Genomic DNA, 16595 nt, shown 5'->3' on the forward strand with positions numbered 1-16595 from the left:
TGCCCAAAGTATCTAAATGTCTGCTCAGTGAAGTTAATCATGATTTGTGTGCTCCTTCTCTCTTAGCCACTTGTTACAGCCATCTCAGGCTTTGGAAGAGCTGTTTGGGCAGAGACTAACGGGTGCTGGGAGAAAGTCGAGTGCTAGTTCCTCACTGAAATCACATGATGGCAAATCTGGGAATTCCTGCTTCATTTATGAGTGTGCAGAGAATGCAATGTCACTCTCTCCCCATCCAGAGATGCTTACTACAAAGAACTGAGCTGGATTCTACAGCAACAAAGTTATTTACCCAAATAAACTCTCTCTTCAGAAAGCAAAGGACATCTCTCAGCTCTTTCAGCTGAACAAACCTTTTATTTTTGGCATCTGTGCATCCTTTTTTTTTTTAATTTTCAGGTTTTTCTTTCAAAACAAAAGAACTTCTTCAAGAATTCTTCAAAAGAGCAGGTAAAATACAATTTTTCAACTAGAAATATTTCCTAGAATAGTTTAATGCAGTTCTGGTTTTTGTGAGGATAGCTTTTAATATGCACAATAAAATATTTTGTATTAAAAGTTGGTCAAACTTTGCAATTAGTGAAGGTTCTCTGGACAGCATTTATGTGTACCTAAATGTTCAGCATTTTAAAAAATCAGTGAGACACATGGAGTATATGCTATAATATTCAATTTCTTTGTGGTGTTCCTATTTACCTGTACATTGTCTCAAAAATTAACCATTCCTAGGATATTTATATTTAAAAGATTGGTTTAACTTATTTTAGATTGTAGATTCTTTAAAGACTCAAACTTCCTGCTATTGTTAATGTAGTTTATTGTTGTCCTTCCTATTCAATTTATAGGGGAAGAAGTTCAGGCTTATTTTTTGTTCTAGATGTTCTGTAAAACATGAAGCCTCGTGTTTAAAAAGTTTATTTAGGTCTGTGTTTGAATACATCTCTCAGGTAAAATTACTTAATAAAAAGTGAACTACTTTTTTGAAGCATTCCTTTTCATGGATTTCACTCATGTTGGCTGTATTTGTAACAAGCTGTTGTGATTTTTCCAGTCACCTTGCTGGAGTAGTTTGCCAGCAAGGGAGCAGTCTGCAGACCAACAATGGGCTGGTCTGTTCTGCTCAGCCTTGCTTTTGCTGAAAGAGTAAAAGTGAAAAACTTCCCAAGAGCTTGAGGTTTTACAAATTAGCTGTGGATGTCTGATTTATAATGGAACTTGAGGTGAGAAGTCAAGGAGTCAGTCACGTAAATGTAGTTATAACCTTTTTTAAGGGGAGTGTTTATATGGATATTTTTTTGGAAAATAAAATCTATATAACTCATATGAAATAGATGTTGCAGAGCTGCAACTTTCGAGAGTTGTTCAGTTAACATGTAGGAAACTTTCTGTATTTCTTAATACAGTCATAGATGGAACATAGACACTTATATTCTTTCTGAACTCTCATAAAAACACTCGGTTTTCTCACATGCTGCCATCAGAATTCCTAGTATTTCCATGAGGGCAACTGCCATAAGCTGCCAAAAGCTCAGCTTTCTGTGCAGAATGTGTTCTAATGGTGGGAGGCTGGTGTGGACCTCATCAGTTTTCTCTTGAGGCACCCTTATGTTGTCTTCTGTGTTCAGCAGGGCACCATGAGTTAGTCTGAAACATCACTGGAACAAAGAAGAGAAACCATGGATGGCAGAATTGCTGACATTTAGAGCTGAACAGATCCTAGTGAGTATGATCCAGAAAAATTATCTGTGTTTTGGGCTTTTCCTAGCTAAATCTAGGAGGAGAAATGGTTCCTCACTGCAAACATTTTGGATGCTACTTGAGTAGAAACAAGAAAAATTCAGGCTAATGGTCTGATATCAAAGGAGAAAAAGGGAAGAGGAGAGCCTTAGTCTAAGGGATTTGTCTGATTTTTCCCTCAGAAGGTATGTTAAATGAAGCTACACATATATAAATACATATATATATACTAGGAGAACTGAAAAATTTAAACTTTTACCCACTTTAATTAAGTACAAAAGGGATAAAATGTATTGCAGAAGAAGAGCCTTAGACTGAGGCAATGCTGCAATTTTTTATATAATGTTTCTCATAACAATAGCTGCAAAAATACTGAGAAAAAAAAAAAATCCCACAGTTGTGGGTTGTTTTCTTTCTTTCTTTCTTTCTTTTTTTTTTTTTTTTCATTCTGTGACTGAGTGCTTTTGCCAGATCACATTTTCCCCTGTGGATTAACTTTGAACTGCCAATTAAAAGTTATTACTAAATCCTGTTACAGCAGAAAGCCTTGAGGCTCATACTGTTAAGATTTGGCCATTGCTCTTTCACATAATAGATTAAACTCCTGGGATTTTGGTAAATTACTTTTGTACATTGTAGAATAGCCACATAGCCAGTATATTTTTTAGGGAGAAGGTATGAACTGTTTTAATTTCTTCTTATTTCATTCAATTAAAAACAAAGCGCGAAAACTGGAATTGAGACAAGACCAAATATTGATCTTAATAGCTTGTGTTAATACTACAATAAAGTTTGTTTATCAATGCAGTGATGATCTGGTTTCTTCTGCAAGAGCTTTACAAAACCCTCTCAGCCTGTCCTACTTAGAAAATAAAATTGCTGAAATCTGTGTGGTAAAGGTTAGATGACCTTTCCCACAATTTTTGCGCAAAGGAGACAGAATACTGCAGTAACCTGCTGTTTCTGACAAGAACACTCTGTCATTGCTCTGAGCAGGGATAAATTGAACACTATCTCAAAAGCCTCAGAAAGCTTTGTGGTAATGGTTGGCAGGTGTTTGATTTTTGTTAATGTGGTCACTGTAGGATCATCAGTTACTTTAAATTCTGTGTGTCCAACTAGGAACAGATCGAACAGGAAAGAGAAGTGAACCCACTGATATTTTAATTTGCCTGAGAAAAGAAAAAGCATTCTGCATCCATTAAAAAAGCTACATCATTATTGCCAAAACTATCCATTCAGTCATCCATATGATGACCATAAAAATGTATTCAGCCATAAATCAACATCTGGGTTTTCATGTTTCCCATGCTTGAGCCCTGATACTGTGATCTTGCTGAAAAGATTGAATGTCTTGCTTTCTACAGAAGTATGACTGCACCATTCTCCTGTGTCTTTTTTGATGGGTGAAGATAGCCTGGAATAAAATAAATTGTGCTTCTGTTCAGCAAACAAATGGATGCAGGGTACTGTATCTTCTGGTTGATGAATGACTTTTTCTTGCATTCATCAGCTTGTTTTGAAGGCATTTTCATGGCACCAAACAAAAGAAGGTGTAGGCTGGCAAAAATCCTTCTGCAGCATTCAGTTAGTTTAGGTAGCAGGTCGGTGGTGTTTCAGGAGCCTATAAAATAGACTAAAACAATAATTATAGAGGATAACTGGTAGCAACAGCCACAGTGAGGATTTCTGGGGCTCTGTACTTCTCAGAGAATGTGGTTTTTATAAATGGAGCATCTGAAAGTGCAAAAGGTTGCAGGGCTGTTGAAGTTTCTCCTTAGGTACCTGGCACAGGATAAAGGAGGGCATGGAGACATCTGTGCTCCACAGGTGTTTGTAATATGCTTGCCATTCCCCAGCCATCTCCACTACCCCTATCCCCCTCCATCTCTTGAGAGCAGATGTCCTTATCTTCTTCCATGGTGAAATGTCACCTCAGAGGCTTGCAGTGTAAGTCAGCTCAAGGCAGTAGAGGGCTCATTTGATGCTCATTGCTTTTCCTAATTTGCATAAACTCATGCAAATTTTTACTCTTTTGGGAGGGGTAATTATTGTTGCATTTATTTGATCTATAGCACTGCCAGCACACCCTGTGGATGCCATGCTTGAAGGCTCCTCTAACCATTTCTCTCCTCTGACATCAAGTGCTTGCAGCAGAAAACTTCACTCCTTTTACACATATCATTACAATTATTTGTTTATGGTAACATAGACAATGCTTCATTCCTTTTTTAATTACATAAAGAATCTTGGTATGATGAGTCTTACAATTTGCAACTTCAATACTGACAACAGCATTAATTACTCTTTTTTGATAAACTGGTCTATGATCTTTCTGGTTGCTTCTCACAAAGGGACAGCCGGATTGGTTTTTTTTTTCCTTGTTTCATTTTTTTGAGGGCTGTGGTTTGTTTTTTTTCCCACTGGTTCCCAGCTATTGAATTCTGCTCAGCCCCAATAAAACTGCTTTCTGTTAATATTTCTGTGGTGTAGCGGGTCAGCCACGAGAGGTTTGGATCTGGGGAATGAGCCTTATTTAGCTAATGCCACAGCTGGGCTGTAGTTATCAGCAGCCTAACCGAGGTAGCCTACAGGGCACTCCTTCCCAGCGGGATTAGAAGTGGTGCCATTGCTTTTCCCAACTGATACAGTGACTTCTGAGAAATGTTTAGTCAAGAATAAAGGAGAGGACCTTGCTTATGCTGGGGTGCCAGGTTGATCCAAAACCAGAGGCTTGCTCTGCTCTCAGGCTTTGCATCTAATTGTGTAATATTTTCTTTTCTATTGTTCATGGGATAATTTGTTAGGAATCTCATTTTTTTACCTGCTATGAGACACTCCTGCTCTCAGGCTTTGCATCTAATTGTGTAATATTTTCTTTTCTATTGTTCATGGGATAATTTGTTAGGAATCTCATTTTTTTACCTGCTATGAGACACTCCTCCCAGTCCAGTGTCAGTAAGCCAATTCAGTTGCATGACTTTTTGATTTGTGGATTTGTGATTATCATGGATTTGTTCATTACTGTGCAGGGAAGCAGCTATCCCATAGGGTGTGAGGCACAGCTGGGATGTATTTTGTGCCCTGCAAGGAGGAGCAGCAGGGTGAGTGCACTGAAGTGCAGTTCCAGCAGCACCATGTGGGAGCTGCTTTAGTGGGAGTGCTGGGAAGTTTGCTGGTTTGTTTGAAACTAAATCAAAGCAGAAATATCAGTATGATGTTTGGCGCCAGACCCTTTTTGTTGAACACCATTAAAGGGCATTTATGTGTGATATTTCCTCTCAAAGTGGCTCTCTTTCAGAGAAGCAAAGAAATACAGCATTTTGTAATTGCTTGTCCTAGAAATGCATTTTTGTTATGACTAGTTTTACAAGTTTGCAATTAGCTTTTTGATCAGAACAGCTGGATTGGTTATATTGCTTTATGAAAACCATATTTAATTCATAGCATAACAAATATTTGAGATTTTCCATTTTCTTGGAAATAGAGCAGGTACAAGGCAAAAAATGCCAAAAGATACACTATGTGTAAATTGGAGAGATCATGCAACTGTTCAGGATCTACCTGACAAGCTACTGCTGCTCTTAAACTACATTCTCTCTTAAGTCATACATTAATCATACTATATAGGCATAAGCATAATTGAAGCAATATTTCTTCATCTCTAGAGACATCATCCAATAATTGTGTGATTATGAAGGAGCCATTTTAATATTTGCATGCCTGTCTCTTGTGCTTTATCTTTACAAACTGTGCCTATTAATTTTGGTCTCTAGTTTTAGTTGCTGGTACAATTCATGCTATAGAAGCTGCCATAAATTGCACAAAACTGAGGAGATCTCGTGATAAATGAGTAATTTAGAAATTTATGTTAATCAGTCTAATCAGAGTTCTGGAGGTAGAAATATTTGTCAAATCAGTATCACTTATGATCAGTAAAGTTCATCATCAGTAATGTTCACTCAAAGCACTTTTCATTGTTTACCATTTGTATTTAGGAATGTATACAGAAATACTTGTGCTTAAGGGGCTGTTTAGAGCAAAAATAGTGCTCCAGCAATATGTTTTCTTTTACCTTTTCAAGGACAAAATGTATATTTGTAAATCGCTGTTAATTATCTTCTAATTTCCTTATTAGGTAATTAATCTTTCTTGCTCTGTCTCACCAGTAGCAAGTAGAATTTTACCTGGCAGTTGTGAATGGCCTGGGGCTAATTACAGAACTTTGAATATAAATATCACTGCAATTGGAAAAAACCCCAGATTAAGCCTTGGAATATACACGGACAGACAACTGAGTGCCTCAAAGCTAAAGCTTCTGAAAATTGATGAGGTAGGGACATGCAGAGACACTTCAGTAGTGCTTCTGTACAAAACGAGACAGCTGAACACACTCTCTAATAGGCACAAGAAAATCTATTGGAAGAGCCTTAAATGTCCTCAAACATGGCTCAAGCTTCAATCAAGGACCTGACTTTTTCAAAAATAGGCTCACTTGCTTTTTAACTACTAATACATGAACACATCATGTGGGGGTTTTTTGTTGTTTTTTTTTTTTTTGTGTCTCACACAGCAGATACCATTTCTCATTGAAATTATTTTTCAATGTGTTACACTAAGAAACTGAGACGCACAGGAGAAAAAGTGCTCAACTATATCCAGTAGTGGACAGTTTTCCTTTATCTGAGCTGGACAAACAGCCCACAAATGGCGCTACATGCAGCAGCCCGAGGGAGGCTCTGGCAGAGCAGGGAACTGGGGGGGCTCAGTAAACATGAGGGAAGACAGGGGTCTGTTTGTAGATCCCCACCTCCTCCCGCAGCGGGTATTGCATCCGGCTGCTCCTCAGACTGGTGGTGTCTGAGCGGGAATGCCTCACTGCTCTCTGAGGAATTTTACATAACAGTCTGGCTGGTCAGCTGAGGGGTGAGTGTCAGTCAGCCAAGTGCTCTGCCTGGTCTCATGTTGATCAGTCTGGCCCTTGCCTGGCATACCTATGGTATAGTTTCAGGAGGTGGCTTGCAGAGATGGGGTGTAGAATAAATTTTTCATAAATCCCTTGAGAAAATAAGGACCCATATTAGCTTTGAAGACTGACCACGTGAATTGATAAGGAGATACTTGTTTCTGCCAAAACCCTTTGAGAGAGGAGATTAGGCTCCTGCTCCTCAGACATTGTGACTCATCAGAAACATTTGTCACTGATGTTGAGATGAAATAAAGAATTCAGAAACAGGAGGCATCATGAAAATTCCCTAAAGGACACTCTTGTGGTTGTGCTGAGCTTGGCCTTAAGATACACAAACTCATATCTGTGTCTCCCAGGAGACATAAACCTACTGGCTACTGGGAGCCCATTCCTCCTCATATTGGGTTCACATGCTCAGAAAGTGCCTGGCCCAAACACTGAGCAGCTTTGGGTACCCCAGCTAATAGCACTGGGTCTATCATTAGCCTTGGCTAACTTTGAAGCCAGCACTGGTTTCACTTGGGACTGGACTAGGCAATCTGCAAAGGGCCTTCCAAACTGGGCTGTTCTTGATTCTGTGTTCTCCTTCACAGTGGGGTTTCAGGTGACTTCTGATCTTCCATGGAAGAAGGAAACTTCAAGCTTCATCTTACCCACAGAAAATTAATGCCATGACCACAGGCTGGCAAGTGCCTTTTTCTCTGAACCAAGAGGTGCACAGGAACTGTTATGATCAGCCAGTTTGCAGAAACTGGTATAGTTCCAACAACTTGTAGTGGTACATATTAGCAGTAGACTATGCACCATGCACCATCAAGTCAAATGGTCTGGTGGGACATTCAAATGAAATCTAGTTTTTGACCAGATATTTTAACCCAGCTTCCCTCTATTTGCAAGAAAGCTTTGGTCTTCCTGATACTTTAGAGTCCCTCTTTCGGTTTTTGTTTTTTTTTTTTTTTTAATCAGAATGTTTGCAGTTGTCTGGGAAAAGCCTTATTCTAATGAAAAATCACTTACAATGAAATTTCATGGGTCAGGAGCTCCTTGCAGCAGAAAGTCGTGGATAGTTGGTATTTTCAGGCATTCAGCAGGTGTTTGGATGTGTTTATGCCCTGGAAGTCCAGTGGGTTGTGGAGAGCAAAGCTACCTGCTCAAGAGCTGCAAGTCTCTGTAGACTGGGGAAGGGATTGGGATTTAGGGCCAAGGGGATGTAGCTCTGAGCTGTTCTGGGATGGCTAGTCTCTAAGTATGACCTTGGATGTATATGAGCAGATTTGCTCAGTAGTGCCTAAACCTTAATCTTGCTGTGGTTTTTCCTCCACAGATGACATTCTGACATGATCACGTATCCTAGTGACTGTGTTGCAATCTAATGTACATGTTTTGGAGTAGAAATATTTTTGCAAATACTTCAAGGGAGGAAGGGAATGAAAGGAGAGTTTCTTCTGTCACTGTGCATTTGTTGTTTTGTTTGGCTGCAGGCTTTTAAGTTGAAATGCAAGTTTGGGCAGCAGCTAGTGCATCATGCTTGTGCCTGCCTCCAAGCAATCTTCCTAGTTGAGTAAAAATAAAAAAAACCCAGGAAATGAATGGAGTTCAAAACAAGTAAATGTGAATTTAGACTCAGAGAAGCATCTTTGAAAAAAGAGATATAACAATCACACATACACAACCATCTAGAGTTAAACTCTTATTTGTTTAAGAATCTAAGGGCTGTTGCTCTCTGTAACCTTGGTGACCTGTGATGCATTAGCATTTCATGTCAGGCTGTTAGGGAGCATTCCTTACCTCCTGAGTGTTGTACAATGCTGTGACATTTTTCTTCGGAAGAAGGAAGCTGAGTAATTTCAGTGAACAATGTGGGCTTTGATATCAATGAATAATCTAATGTGGGCTTTTTAAAGTCCCATGTGGTAAAGAATTTTCTTTTTGTCCTTGATGTTTTCTGTGCATTGTCCTTGGTAGCTCCGTAAACCCACTAAGCAGTGAACTTTTCCACATCATCCATGGCAGTTTTATCTGGACCTGCCAGAGGTGACAGGATGACTTGTTTCAACCCATGCTTGAGGACAGTTATGCAGGAGTTCTCAGCTAGTGGTGTCTATAGTTACAAGTTTGTCTTTGTAGTTTTTTCTCTTTGGGATGTGGATGATAATCTTTCACACATTTTCCTTTCCTCCATTTTTATAACGACTCATGGATGCCAGTTCCGGTCTTACTGGGTGCATTGGAAGATGGATTAGAAGTGTGTGTCTGAACCAAATCATACAGCACCCCCCAGTGCTGTGCTTTTGTTTTTGTGAGGGAACAGTCTTGGGGTGCACAAACTATATTTGCAGCTGAGATTTAACCTAGAGATGTGCTCTCACCACTGCTGGGTCCATGGGACCACACAAGGGATAGTCTACACTAAAGCTTTCTGAGATGTAAATAGTGAGTGTACTGTTTAGGTCTTTAGCACCAGTCATTCACCCTGTAGATCCTTTCCTATTGTGCCACACCAATAACTAACACAGAGGTAGCACAAATGGCTCAGGAAGCACTTTTGTCTTCTTCTATTACTATTTGGAATGATAAAGCCAGTGCAGGGTGATATATGAGATATTGTAATGTGTTTCTGTTCCTGACTCCTGCTGTTTTTCCAGCCCAGAAGAAATGGTGTACTTCTCTTTACTAAGCCAGTTGTCTAATGTCTCTCTTTAGCCATGTTGAAATTTTTGCTTCCCTTTTACGCTCTCTGTGTGTGATGCACCCAAATGCAGTTGATGTTTCAAATCCTAATCAAAACCCAGAGCCTCTGAAACCCTGAAAACAGGCAAACTTCGCTTTGCAGTGGCACTGGTTACTGTAGCTAGAGGCCAGAGAGTCTCTCAATAATCTAAATGGCAACTGGTCTCAAAAAACTAGAATAACTTTGCATACAATCAAACCTCGGTCTGGTGTTGAGCAAGGAGCTGGTGTATCAGAAGACACTCCTCACACACTCTTTCTCCTGTTTTCAAGGAAATTCTCAGCGGGTAGGTACTAATTTGTGCATGACTTGGTCACTTCTCTCCAGCCAGCATGGGACATCTTTGGTATTGTGTATCTCCATGCTAGCACCCATATGTGCCCAATATATGAAGGTTATAACTTCAGAGTGTATGTCTTTATAAAGGCTATGTGGTCATTAATGCCATGAGAATACACTTTTCTGTGAACATTTTCCGGCATTAGATTTCATACTTGGTCCATATTTTATCTTGGACGTAGAGGCTGTTCAAGTGCTAGAAGCTGTGCACTTGGTATGGAAAGTGGTAAGGAAATCATCCTGAGTTACATGTCTGATAAGATCCTGATGAAACTCCTGCATGTCAGCAGTCACTCTTTTTTCTCAATTCTCTCTCACTGTTCCTCATAGCACCTCTTTGCATCTCTTTCTTACCTTACTGTTTATAGCTTAAGACTCAACTCTGCCATGACACTCATGCTTCAGCTTCACTAACTTAAATGGTCCAAATTAAATAATATTAAACTAGTTCATTTGCATGTGTGCAGAAAACACAATGAAGTTTAATGGTTTTAATGTAAAACCATTCTTCCTTGTCCTATCTCTATCTTGTGTAAAAAGTCCCCTCTCCATTTTATAATCTGCCTTTAAGTAGTAGAAGGTACTATAAGGTCTCTCCAAAGTCTTCTCTTCTCTAGGCTGAACAACCCCCATCTGTTTCAAACTGTCTTCAGAGGAGAGCTGCTCCAGCCCTCTGATTGTTTTTTTGGCACTCCTCTGGACTTGCTCCAACAGGTCCATGTCTGTCTTGTGGTGGGGACCATAGAACTGGATTCAGCACTGCAGGAGGGGTCTCACCAGAGCAGAGCAGAGGGGCAGAATCCCCTCCCTTGACCTGCTGACCACACTGACTTTGATGCAGCCCAGGACATAATTTGCTTTCTGGGCTGTGAGTGCATATTGCTCAGTCATGTCCAACTTTTTGTCCGCCAGAACCTGCAAGTCCTTCTCCACAGGCTTGCTCCCAAGGACTACTTCTCCCAGTTTGTCCTCTATCTGGGACTGCTCTGATCTAGGTACTGCACCTTGCACTTGGATTTGTTGAACTTCATGAGGTTCTTATGGCCTCCTTCTCAGGCTTTGCTCAGTTCCCCTGGATGACTCCCTTCCATTTGTTGTGTCACCGTGCTGCTCAACTTTGTGCCATCTGCAGACTTGCTCATTGATTTTGATCTGCAGACTTGATCTCATTGCCATTGAAAGGGACATTAAAGAGCAAAAGATGTTAAAGTTACGTAAGAAAGTAGATTGCCATGAGCTTTTTATCCATACTCTGAGTGTTAAAAGGAAGAAAAGACATTCTACTTTCATTTTCCAGAATCCCTTATTATGCCACACAGAGAATTAGAACCACAGCTCGAGTCAGTGACATCCTCTGCAAGGCTGTTGGGCAGTCCCTGCAAGAGCTGCAGTAAAATATCTGTGCATGTATGGGTGCTGGGTGGGACCCTATCTGGGCAGGTCTGGGGTCCCACTGAGCCCAGAAAGCTCTCCTTGGGCACAGGATCCCTTTTAGCAGCTTTCCAAGAGAAACAGAGCCTGAGGCCTTTCAGTTTTGAAACAAGATTTGGGCTGACAAGAGGAGCACATAACCAAGACCCTCTCTGGCATGACCTATTAGAAGGTATTTCTGCTGGTTCATCAGCTTGATCAGCTGCAGGCATCATCATCATCGTCATCATTATAATCAGCTTCCCCCTCTGCTGGGAAGGTGAATGAGCCAATCAACTGGGACTGAAATCAGGAGGGCCAAAGACCCAGAGACATCCTGTTGGGCACAGGGACTCAAAGGGAAAAAGCAGAGTCATTCCTCTTCTCCCTTGAAGGGCTCATTTTGAGAGTCTTCTACTTTTACTGCTGGAAAATCCAATTAAAATACAATGTCTGGCTAAACTTGGTATCTTCATCACAAAAGAATAATAAGCTCTCTGCATTTTGTGTGTCGCTCACCTAATGAGTTCTCCCCTTTTATAGAGAAATTCTGAAGACAGATTTTTATTATCTTTTTTATTATTATTAAGAAAGGAAAAAAAAAGATGGTCTGAATACAGTACCTCTCAGACATTCAGCCCATGTCAAGGGCTGGCAAAGCATACAGAGTGCGATTACAGCTTCCTATTTCATTGCTGAGTGGCTCTATATATAACAGCATTCAGTGAAAATTGCTGGCAGAAGCATTGCTTTTAAAACATGTAAATGTACAAAAATCCCCCCTCAATTACTAGATGTTTTTTATTCACCTAAGCCTCCTAAGGCTTTATAAATCCAAAAGTAACAGATTACTGTAAGAATTTTTGAAACAACTTTTCTCTGCTGTGATAACCATTTCTGTTTTCCCTCATCGCTATCAAAGATCTGCAAAGCTAAGGTCTAGAAAACCAAATTCCAGTTGATACTGAGACTGATTTACTTCCTGAGCTGGAAAATGAACCTCAAATGAATTTGAGATCATAGACCAAAAGGAAGTCTGTACAGCTGTGCTTTCATAGCATTTGGGGCTCGAGGGGGAATCTTGACTCCACCTCTCACATTCTTATCACACATTTGCACATTTCAGCCAGTTTTCCAAGTGTTGGACTGAGAGTCATGCCTTATCTAAGCTGATGTCCCACTGATAGCTGCAGTCCAGAAGACATTGCCAGGCTGCTGTCCTCAGTGGTTTGTTTCAGTACCTAATCAGTGTGATGACAGAAAAATTAATAAACATCAGGCTGTATCTGCTGTTTGAATTTATTTGGCTTCAGCTTTAGCTTCCAGTCTTCACTTTGTGTCATCCCTTTTTCATTAAGTTCAGGAGCCTTCTAGAACCAGATATTTTGTCTCTGTGAAGGTAGCCCAGTACATATTTCGCTACTTTTTTTTTTCTTAAAAATGCAGATGGGAGCAGATGGAATACCTTCAATCTCTCTTGTGGTATGGCATTATTCAAGCCCTTGAGTTATTTTCATGAAGGCTCTTTTTTTCTATACTATCTTCCTCCTTCCAAATTCTATTCCAAAAGGGGACCCCAGAACTTTACCCAGAACTTGGTGGGTAACAAATTCTTACATTACAATTCCCACCCACTTATACCTTTTGCTACATGGTGCAGGAGTTTGTAGCTTTGCTTTGTCTGTTCAGTGCTGGACCATTTTGCAGGGACACAGCCCTTTGCTATGTATCTTCAATTTCAAACTTTTTTTGTAAACCAACTTCAGTCCTTGTTGCTGGACTTATTATTTGCATGGGTCTGTTTCTAGAGAAGTTTTCTCTGAATGGGCCCAGAAGACTTGCCTTAAAATCTGTTTACAGCCATAAAAATTTAAATTACATTTCTGCCCATTAAGCAAAGGTACCCCAATAATTTTGGGGCATGTAACCCTAAGCTACAGGAGTTTGTGCTCTCAAAGAGAAACTTCTCGCACTGGTTCCAGCAATACTGAGGCTAAACAGTTTTTACTTTTTTTTTTCTTAAATTTTGAAAGAAACAAAACTATGTTTTCTTTTACAAATGGGTTCCATGTGTTTATCAGTCATTCACACATTGTAGACAGCTTTTCCCCTCTTCATGTGTATTGGTTTTGTTCAGCCTCATGTTTTACTCTGTTGTAGAAATTAATCCAGAGCTCCAACTTTTTTGCTTTAATGAAACAGATGAGAAACTCATTGATTTTGCTGGTAATAAGATTAGTCTGTATTTACCTGCAGACTGCTTTAAAGTACCCCTCCCCGCCCCCGGCCAAAAAAAAGGTTTATAATTTTGGATGGAACACATTTCATGAACCCTATTAAAGAATTTTGGACTGTATTAAACAATACATTATTTGACCTGCAATTCTGAGCATCAAAGAGACTTGATTTACTTTCAAATAACTGATATTTTGTTTTAAAATACAGACTACTTGGCTGTCAGAAGAATTATTTAGATTTTTTTTGTTGCTCTGTTAACTCAGAACCATTTCTACTAGGAGGAAATTTTTGTAAGCTTTGATAAATCCAAAGAAGACTATTTTATTCATCAATTATCCATACTCTAGCAATGATTGTGTATGGAGCAAAAGAGACAAATATCTGCGGTTTGATGTGAAATTCATATGTATCTTTGAATAATGCATAACATCTTCAGATCTCCTGAAGAGTGACACATGATTAAATTAAAGACTTTGGGATGCACAAAATTATCTAGTCATTGTCTTCCACTTTCTTATCACTGCTAGGGTAAGATTTCCAGATTGTATCGGATAAAGAAAAATCTGTATTCTGTGAATTTTAGAGAGATCAATTTGTCTTTCTGAAGATAATAGTCCTTATTCCCACCAAATCTAGCATTCATTTACACCACTTTGACTGTGGAAATAGGATTTAAAGTAAGTGCAACTATATCTAGCTCCAGCTTCCTGGCTGGGAGTAAAGCCACTAGCATGAGTGTCACACCCTACAGTTTTATCTCATTTCCTCTTATTTGTACCTGTACCACAGTGAGAATAGGGTGTCATTTTCAGAATATAAGGATAGGGACCAAGAGCAGAGTGACACCAATTGTCACATGACAAGGTGATAGTCTCTTCTAGCCCTCTGTTGAACTCTATAACCTGCAAATTATATTTTTCAGGGGCTATATTCCAATACATATTTTTAAAGGAGTAGTGTGATAATAGAGGGCTAGAGCTACAGATAAAACAAACTCATCCAAAGTTTTCAAAAGCCCAGAGCTGTCTGTGCCTGTAGGTTTGTCCTGACACAAAATGTTCACAGTGCTCATGCATGTTCGGGACAACTTGCTGGCAGCTGTGTGCTGCCCTGCACCACAGCCAGAGCCACTCTGGGATGTTTGCACTTCCACCTGAACTGTTAGAGGCTAAAAAGCTTTGATAAACGTAAATAAAGACAGGGAAAGGTGGGTAAATGTCTCCTTCCCCATTCTGTTTAGCTGTCACTGTGTTGGTTGATGGTAAGGTTTTGGTTGTGTAAGGCTGTCATGTCACGTTGGACTTAGCGTCTGAAAGCCAAAAATACTCGAGGGGTTGGAGGATCATGTGGCTGTTCTTCCAGCCAAGTTTCCCTCAGATCTTTAAGCAGCTGCTTCAAAAATGCATTCTTGCTGCAGACCTTCTGGAGACTTGGAATGACTCGCAGAAGGGCTCGCTAATGACGGTCCTGTGTAGTGAACTTTCTGCCCAGGAGCGCACTGTCTCCCGTGAGCGCCAACAAACACAATTACTGGCTGGGGGCAGCTTGCTTTAGATCATCTGAACAGAGAGGCCACCCTCACTCCCCATGTCAGGAAAACACACACTCAGGTGTGCTCTCATACATAAGCTGAGTGCTTTTATGAGCAGAGGCTGTTCCTGTTCCTACAATAATGTATTTCCTCAAAGTATGAAAATAATTTATAGCTTTCCTGAATAAAATCTGATACAAAAATGTTATTTGGCAGAGAAGGTACACCTTAGCCCTGAGACAAGCTTAAATATATAGTAAAGCAAGGAACAGAAAATTCCATTCTGTCTCCAGCAGCTGCTAGGCTGTGGCTTCAGCCCCTCCTCTTAAATGCTTAAAGCAATCCCTAGTCGCTGAACGTTTAAATTACTTGAACCCTTCAGAGATTTTAATGCTTTTCCTATTTACTGTGGTGTGAAAGTTCTGCTTCTGTGCTAAATTTGAAGCATCTTCTTCCCAGGGATACCTAAATAAAATAATTCACACTTCACCTAAATAAAAGAATCACATTGCCATCAACATGAGAATAGTGTTGCCCATGGGTGAGGGAGGAGGAGAGCACTGTGGTAGGCAGGGAGCAGTCATAGGAAATGGAAATACATCAGGCTGAACATAGCTACTCATACTGAGGGGTGGGGCTGCTCTGGTGTCCTTCCCTTCTCACATTTCCTCTGCTCATGCTGCCAGCTTGGCGACATGAAGTGTCCAGTTCCTCTGTGTAATTTTGACCTTCTGGACCTGAGATTCCATTATTTAGGCTTCCCCTTTGAGTTTTGAACTGGGAAAATTTCTTTTTGTAACCAAACCTCATCCACAATCTAAGCATTTTAAGTCTCTGTTTTACATCTTTGAAAGGCTCAATCCAAAGCTGAGTGAAGTCAGTGGAAGGACTCTCCCTAATCTCAGAGTATTTTGGATAAAGCCCTAAGGCAAGACTCACATTCCATACATTTTAGATTGGATTTGGATTTTCATAAGCTTTAACACTCCAGAAAGCTGCCAGTTTCACAAATCTACATCCCATAGTATGTGTTTTCAGCTTCTTGGTTTTGTAAGAATGCTTTATAACTGAGAAAGGAGTTAATGAATCTTTCAGGACTATGACATGAACCAGTGACCTCAGCAGCACAACAGTTTTCATTGAGGATGCTATGTTTCCTTCTCTTGAATGAACAATTGCATCTAAGAAATACGAATGTGCATAAAAGCAGGATCATTTGCAACAAGTGAGGTAAAAAGCTCTGTTCAGCAGGAGGGTGCAAACAGAGTGCCCAAATCCAGAAAAGAAATATCTAAATGCATCTGTTTTCATTTTCACCCTTGCTTGCTCAATGTAAGCTCAGTCTGTTTTTGATTTATACCAGAACAGGTTATTAGAATACCACTGAAATTTTTAATCCAAACAGACTTATTATCTCAATTGAGTCTGGCCAGTTCCTGGCTAAAATCAAAGCAAAATTTGATGGGAACAGAACCAAATCCGTTTGGCTGTCTTGGAAAGAGGAAGTACTACTGATGTCTGAAATGAGTACAGCTACATCCTTTTACAGTCACTGTCTGGCTCCTGGAATGGTTTGTTTTTTCATAACTGTCTCAGAAGAATATTATTTTTGTACCGCTTGCAAAAATAAATGTAAAACA

The 16595-nt window shown here is 39.9% G+C and overlaps 1 protein-coding gene across 2 annotated transcripts in view; it reads left to right on the top strand.

The window, feature by feature from the left end:
* Positions 1-258: 258 nt before the first annotated feature.
* Positions 259-16595, top strand: part of OCA2 (OCA2 melanosomal transmembrane protein) — a 183289-nt gene continuing 166952 nt past the window's right edge. Inside the window, exons 1-2 of one of the 2 annotated variants that reach the window (XM_056489564.1) lie at positions 259-450; positions 1626-1719. The gene's annotated coding sequence lies outside the window, so the exon portion shown is untranslated. The remainder of the gene's footprint in view (positions 451-1625; positions 1720-16595) is intronic. The other variant, XM_056489573.1, reaches the window with a different exon arrangement.

The sequence above is a fragment of the Oenanthe melanoleuca genome, chromosome 1 (genome assembly GCF_029582105.1).
Source record: "Oenanthe melanoleuca isolate GR-GAL-2019-014 chromosome 1, OMel1.0, whole genome shotgun sequence".
NCBI lineage: Eukaryota > Metazoa > Chordata > Aves > Passeriformes > Muscicapidae > Oenanthe > Oenanthe melanoleuca.